Source organism: Callospermophilus lateralis, chromosome 4 (genome assembly GCF_048772815.1).
Source record: "Callospermophilus lateralis isolate mCalLat2 chromosome 4, mCalLat2.hap1, whole genome shotgun sequence".
NCBI classification, from domain to species: domain Eukaryota; kingdom Metazoa; phylum Chordata; class Mammalia; order Rodentia; family Sciuridae; genus Callospermophilus; species Callospermophilus lateralis.
The window spans coordinates 64,890,417-64,898,495 of NC_135308.1; the positions used below are offsets into that span (position 1 = coordinate 64,890,417).

Here is an 8,079-nt window from a genome sequence, read left to right on the forward strand (position 1 = left end):
AAGCAATTTAGTGAGACCCTGTCTCAAAATAAAAAATAGAGCTGGGATGTGACTCAGTAGTAGTGGTTAAATACCCCTGAATTTAATCCTTGGGACCAAAAGAGAGAGAGAGAAAGAGAGAGAGAGAGAGAGAGAGAGACTGCCATCAGAGATTGATGTTGAGGATGACTGAACGCTGTACTTCCCTAAACACGGCCTACTTGACAGATGTCATCAGTGCTTCTTGTTGGTCAGGAGCAACAACAACCAGGCATGAACTTGAAAGAAGTTTTGGCTCCTGTGGCTTGTTTAACCTCACAACCCTGTACCAAGATGACCCTTTCTGCAATGCAATCTATAATCTATTTGAAACAAAGTGAGCCATGGAAAAAGCAGGCCTGGAAGATCTTGGTTTGTATTAAATTGATCCTGGGCATATTTAAATGCCAATATGCCCTGATACACTCTTAAAAATATTTTGTGTCCACTAAGAATAGAACAAGAAACAAATAAATTTTAAAAGAAGAACAATTTGTTTCAAAAATAACATTTCTAAGCAACATCAATTTCAACTCTGGAATGGAGGATGGAATGGTGATAAAGGAAGTGGTGGTTATATTCTTTAGAGACCTTTAAATTAAGAGGTACAGTTCTTTTTAACAATAGAAGTGAGGAACCTGTTGACTTTTTAGATCCCTTTTCAAATATCACACTGAAAGAAAAGAAAGAAGCAAGTGGAATAAACTAAACAACAAATTATGACTTGGAAGAACTGAAACAATTTGAGCAACAAAATGAATAATTATAGTATTGGACTATGACTCAATAAAATATATGCTAACATAAATAATAAATTAAATTGATAAATGGTGGAAAAAAGGATAGCTCTTCCTTACAGAATTCCAATTAATAAATGTAGAAGAAAAAATAAAACTAAAAAAATCACCATTAGATAACAGTGCTATAACAATAGTTGCAGATAAAATCCACCAATGAATATTAAAAATCAGGGAATTTTTTGAGGATGAACAGAATGTAAGAGTTACAAAGCATCTCTCCCAAGATATTAATAACTACAAAGGGAAAGATAATAACTTTATAATAGAGAAACCTGATCAACATTCCTAGTAATAAGACAACACCAGTAATAAGACATATCAAGATCCATATCATTAACCATGTAATATGATGTGCAAAGGATACAGCAACATTTATGTGGTATCCTTGCCAAAAATGCAGTTCAATCATAAGAAAACATGACAAACCCAAAATGAGGGACATTCAACAAATAACTAATCATTGTTTCTCGTTGTCCAAGTTATGAATGACAATGGAAAACTGAGGATCTGTTCGGACTTCAGGAGACTAAGGAAAATTAACAACTGAAGGCAACAAGGGATCCTAGATAAGATGGTAGACAGGAGCGTGGAATAGAAAAGGCATCCATGTAAAAACTGGTGAAATATGAATAAGATCTGTAACAGTACTCTACCAATATTAATATCCTAGTTCTGATAGTGCACTATGATTATATGAAATGTTAACATTAGGGAAAGCTGGATAAAGCATATGTGGAAACTATTATTTTTGCAAGTTTTCTGTAAGTCCAAAATTAGTTTAGAATTTAAGGTTGAGGGTGTTGTTGTTCTTAAGATTGTTTCACTGAATTATGTTTTACTATTTTGACCATCTTAGTCATAGAGATGACTTACAGAGGCTTGGAGAGATTTAAATGACATGTTCAACATCACACAAGAATCAGGATTTGAGAGACAGAAGCTATTGGGGTCCTTGAAGATGGCCCCCCTATGCCCTTCCCCCAAGTCCTTGGGACCACTTGGGTCCCCATAGCTGGGGGAGGCTTTGCCTGCTTCAAGAATGTGCTGTGTGGAGCTGGGGTTGTGGATCAGAGGAAGGGCGCTTGCCCAGCTTGCATGAGGCACTGGGTTCGATCCTCAGCACCACATAAAAATAAAATAAAGGTATTGTGTCCACCTACAACTAAAAAAAAAAAAAAAATGTGCTGTGCACTCTCAACATGGTCTACATGACAGATATCATCAGTGCTTCTTGTGGGTCAGGAGTAACAACAACCAGGCATGAACTGGAAAGAAGTTTTGACTCTTGTGGCTTGTTTAACCTCACAACCCTGTACCAAGATGACCCTTTCTGCAATGCAATCTATAAGAATAGGAGTTCTACATGCTAGATATGTGGAGAAAAATTTCTTAAGCATTCAGATGAAGCCCTGAAAATCCTAGCGGGTGTTGGATTATTCCTTAGTTTGACTTGGTGTTTGGGATAGCGATGAGATTTCAGAATCAGAAAGATCCTCACACCAACCCCAGTGCCTTTCTATGAACCTATGGATCTTTCTGACTTTTCCCTGTTCTCTCTCAGCTTTTTATTCCTCCCTTTGGGAATACCTAGGGTCTATAGACCTTTTTGTTTAAGAAAAAGGAAAGGCCCTGTGCCACATTCCCTAAAGCTAATTGAGTGACTAGGCTTTATATCCTGACAAGCTTTGGAGCAAGATTAAGTAAGGAAGAGCAAAACTCCTTGTCTCTCCAGGTGGATATAGACAGAGCCTGGGAGTGCATGGATGTGGGGTAGAGTCACTCACAGGTGTTTCCCTTTTTCACTCTTCTACATGCTGGACTACCTCAGCACACCTTGGCCTGGCTCCAAGACTAAATCGGATAAAACCAAGGAGAAAACCAAGAACCCTTATAATATGCAAGACCCAGTTTGGAAAAGCTTAGTGAACACAAGCCACCTTAACCTCCAGTCAAAGGGCTCCATAGACAGCATAGGCCCTATGTAATTTAAGGAACGAGCATTTATGGTTGTGCAGGAAAGTTCCTTTTTTCAAGTGGTTTTTCAAATCACCTAGTGGAAAAGCTAATCAGAGTAAGAAACATTTAAAAAAAACATAAAAAAATTAATTCAAGTTTGTAAGATTTTCTAAAGTCCATGGTTTATAAATACCATGCTACCTTTAACTCAAGTGGAGGAAAATACGAGAAAAAAACCTAAAACTCTAGTGCTATGTTTACTTTGGGAAAGAGGCAAGTAGAGAAAATGACAAGAAAAAAAATGTTTCTTTCACTAAAAATTTCATCAGGCTTGAAGAAGAGTTTAAAAATCGAATTAGAAGGCTCTTTCCTATCCCAATGTATTCTACTATCATCCTTTGCTACCTCTGCCCTCTTTAGTAAAGGAGGAAAATCAGCCTTTTCTCTAACTCCAGAAAAGTAACTGTAGTTATTTTCCAATCGTATCTACTTTTTTCCAATCCCTGTTTCCCTGATTTCTTGTCTGATTCTTAAAGTACAGAATTTGCAACATCTATGTACTTAGTCTCAGCAGGAAGCTCTTGGCTGATTAATAGTGAGCAGGGGCTCTGAGTAAATGGGGAGATCTCAGTACAGCTCCCACACTCTGTACTACTGAGCCAGGGTGAAAGATTAGGGCAGGATGACAACATTGCAAAAGAGCAACTTCAATCGTTGGACAGCCTTTTATCCTCAACATTTTTGAACATCACCTCAGGAGTTCATTTGTGATGACTAAGAAAATATATAGATGTGCTGATCCCTTAGCTGACTGATGTGGAACACAAAGTGTGGCCTGAGTCTCATCTCTCACTGATCATGGGTCTTTCCCAGCCCAGAGGGAGAGGAGACCTAGAAGTAGGAACATGAATACTTCACTCTGTGTTAATCAGATTTCTGTTGCTGTGACAAAATACCAGAGAAAATCAACTTTAAAGGCTCACAGTTTCAGAGGTTTCAGTCCATGGTCACTTGGCCACTTGGCTTTGGGTCTGTGACACGGCAGAATATCATGGTGGGAAGCAGATGGCAGAACAAAACTGCTCACCTCATGACAGCTGGAAGCAGAGAGAGAGGAAGGAGCTGGAATCTTAATATGCCCTTCAAGGGCCCATTCCCATGACCTACTTCCTCCAACTTATCCCCATCTTGTAAAGTTTCCACCACCTCTCAATAGCGCCATCAACTAGGGACCAAGCCTTTAACACATGAGCCTTTAGGGACATTTACGATTCAAACCATAACAGGCTCTCATCTGCCCTGGCATCTCCAAACAAGAGAAAAATAGGGCACATTCAAACTGTATGGTGCCAATGTCCACCAGCTAAAGACCACAAGGACATGCCTACAGTTAATCAAGTTGAGTTTATCACTCATTGTCATAAGGGAGAATGTACAAGAAAGGAACCATGCAGTAAGAGGGTATTGGTATGGATTTATTACAGGATGAGCTTATGTTAGGCAATTCCAAGGAGGGTTCAGTAAGCAGGGTTTTGCTCTAGATTGAATATTTTTAGGAAGCAGAGCTAGTTTTATGATTTGCTTTGTTGTTGTGTTTTGGTACCAGGGATTGAACCCAGGGGTGTTTAATCACTGAGCCACATCCCTAGCCCTTTTTATTTTTTATTTTGAGACAGGGTCTCACTCCCTAAGTTGCTGAAGCTGGCTTTGAACTTGCAATTCTCCTGCCTCAGAGAGCCAAAGGAGCCTCTTGAGCCAAAGGGATTATAGGCATGCGCCACCGCACCCAGCGAGTTTTTAAATGAATCTTATCCAGAAGCAAGAAAAATAAAATAAAGTTAAAAGCTATAGTTGGTTAAAAAAAAAAAAAGTAGCAGTCACCTGTGTTAGCACAAGGTGGTGTTTGGTCATTTTTTGTGGTTTGAACAATGTTCATTTTTGTCTCTGTTCAGACATGATCACAGAGTAGTGTTATTTGTGTCTTGATCTATCCTGTTCACAAAGTGGCCTGTCTGATGTTTGTGTCCAACAGAGCACAAGACCCAGCTGTGTGGGCCCAGCTGTTGGCGGTACCAAGGCCTAACTGATAGTGTCTAGGTCTCAGCTGTCAGGGACTTCTATTCTATTTCTCAGCCATAGTAGCCACACACACAGAGAAATGAAATATAAAGAAGGGATGCAGCTCAATAGTTAAGTGCCCCTGGGTTCAATCCCCAATACAAGAATGTGTGTATGTGTGTGTGTATGTGTGTGTGTGAGAGAGGGGGGGGGAGAGAGAGATAGAGAGAGAAAAATATGAACTGAGATAATAGAAGATAATGACCCTAGGAAGAAGAAGGATCCTTAAGCTTACTTATTTTCAAGGCCTTGGCCATAGGCGCACTTCATTTTCCCTATATTTTCTATCCTTCAAAGTAAGCCCAGCCCCAGCTTTCTTTACTCTTATATTTTACCCCTATTACTTCAATTTTTTAAAAAAGTATATATATTAGCCTAGATTGACATCATTGGGCCATTTTCCTCCCCATTCTTTCAATTTTTTAATGTTCAGAATCAGAAGTCCCAAAGCATTAACTGGAAGTCTGAAGGAAGCTTGTTTCAGTGGGCCTTTACCAAATGGGAATGAAAGATTTCAGTGAAGTGTTGCTGACCCTTCTTTTATACTACCTCACCTGTCCCAGTGAATTGCCTGTCTTGTTAAGAATTTTAGATTATGAATGACCAAGCATAATAGCCTGGCTTTTGGCCCCTTCCACCCCGCTGGACTTGACTTCTTTTTACTCTCCCACATGCTCTTTCTCTCTAGCCAAACTCTTTTCCTCAAGGTTTCCCAAAGATATCCTATTTGTTCCTGTCTCACCTGGCGTGGCCTCCTTCACTCACTCTCTTTTTGAATCCTACTGTTCCTCAAGACCCAGCTCAAACCCACACTTTCCATGAAGTCATCATGAGTCATTTCAGCCCTTGCTGACTTCCCTTTCAATGGAATTTCTGTGGAAATCAGTACAAAAACAACAACAACAACAAAAAAAACACTTAGTCTTTCTTATGTAGTTCCCTAATTGGTCTCAATGCAGGAGTTTGTGAACTCCTTAAGAAGAGGAGGAGGAGAAGGAAGAGGAGGAGGAAGGAATCTCAGTATTATTTATTTCCAAAGGATACAATAGTATTGAACAAATAAAAAGGTGCTTAATACATGTTTGCTGATTGATTGGTGTTAGGCTTCTGCCCCAAGTTAGTACATGAGTGTGTTTACTAGGAAGGTAGAAAAATAAAGGTGAAGGTACATTTCTTCCTAAGCATTCCACTCATAATGTTTTTCAAGACAAAGTTAACCCTGTCAAATCTGCAAGGCTGGCAGGAGTGGGGAGGAATGGGAATAGGAAAGACAGTAGAATGAATTGGATATAAGTTTCCTATGTTCATATATGAATACACCACCAGTGAAACTCCACATCTTGTACAACCACAAGAATGGGATCCTAATTAGAACAAGTTATACTCCATGTGCATATAATATGTCAAAATACACTCTAATGTATCTCTAAAAAGAACAAATAAAAAAGGAAGAAAAAAATCTGCAATGCCTTTCAGAGTGGATTAGTGAGAGGAACAGCTTACCTAGGAAATCAGTATATGATCTTTCCCTACTCATGATTCTCAACACTAACAGTGTGTCAGAATCACATCTAAAGCTATATATAAAGAGATATGGATAGATTTATATCTAACTATATCTAGTTATACATATTACATATAATTTAAGTATACATTTGTTAAAAATGTATATTAAATGTACATTAAGTGGGTCTTGGCTCCACCTTAGAGATTTGGATTCTGTATCTTTGGGTGGGATCCAGAAAACTATATTTTTAAAGTTCCACAGGTGATTCTGATGTATAACCAGGACTAAGAACTATTGCACCTAAAGAAGGCTACCATATGAAAATCTGCCTCTAAAGAAAATCCTAAATACCCCCAAGAAGCTAAGAGTTGAGGATGTACTTCAACCATTTCCAAGTAGGAAGATCATACATCCCACTCAGTGACTGCTGTAGCTTGGCTCCTGTACGTTTCCCAAATGCCCATGTGTTGAAGGCTTGGTGCCCAGCCCATAGTGAGAGCAGGAGCCAGAAATATACGCTAGACAGAGCAGAGACCTCCATTGCAATAATTCCATATTTCTTATCCTGGCATGCCCAATGTCAAGTACAAAGTATCTGATGAGCCAGAGAGCACATGATCAGGCACTTGATCAACATCCTGATTAGACCGGGAACACTTGATCACCAAATATCTCATTCTGATGGGATGTAGAAACTCCCTGCACAGTGTGGGTTCTCTAGCTTGCAGATGGGAAGAATGAGACCCATGGACAATGGACGGTGACAGCAAAAAGTAATAGAATTTATTTTTGAAACAGAAAGAAAGTGAGCTACCACAAGAGAGAACCCACATCTCAACGGAACCTTGGAACCTGCATCTCAATGGCAATCTTGGGAGGTGGTAGAGCCTGTAGGAAGTGGGGCCTGACGAAAGGGAGTAAAGCAAGTGGGGGGGGGGGGCGTGTATTTGAGATGTTATTGGAATCTCTGCCCCTCCTCATTTTCTGTTTCCAGGTCACCATGATGTGGCAGATGCTGCCATGTGCTGCCTCACCACCAGAGCAAAGCCAACAAGGCCAACTGATCATGGACTGAAAACCTCTGAGTAAAAATAAAACTTTCCTTTTTTTGATTATCTTAGATATTTTGTTAATGGAAAACTGACCAACACAGTGACTCTTTCCCAAATCACATAAACCTCACCAATTAAAGAGCTTTTATCTTCACCTTTGGTTCAAGGGTTCTCAGTCTTGGCTACTCTTCAAAACCACCTGGGAAACATTAAATGACTTTTGTTTGGCTCCCACTCTGAAAGATTCTGATGTAGTTATCCTGAGTTGCAGCTTGGACACTGAGACGTTTTTATAAAGCTCCCTGGATAGCTCTAACGGGTGGCTAAGTTTGAAAACCTCTGTACCCTAAAGTTTCTTGCTGCTGTTAGCTAAATTTTCACTGTAGCCTCAGGAAGATGTCCTACAGCTGGTTTCTTTCTCAAAGCCACCTCAGCCATCTCTTCTCCAAAATAAATACTCCCAAATCCTTTCATCTTTCCTAAGAGTTTTTATTTCTCACCCCACCCACTGTTTTCATTGCTCTTCTCTGGATGCTCTCCAGGTTCTTAACATCTCTGTCCAGCTGCAGCATCCAAAACTTCCCCATGCTTCTCTCATGCTGCTTTCCTGTTGACTGGCTAATGGGGT

At 39.7% G+C, this 8,079-nt stretch overlaps 1 pseudogene; it reads left to right on the top strand.

Annotated features, from left to right (window-relative positions):
* Positions 1-1,787: 1,787 nt before the first annotated feature.
* LOC143398274 (tetraspanin-31 pseudogene) lies at positions 1,788-2,340 on the top strand (annotated as a pseudogene).
* Positions 2,341-8,079: the final 5,739 nt, after the last annotated feature.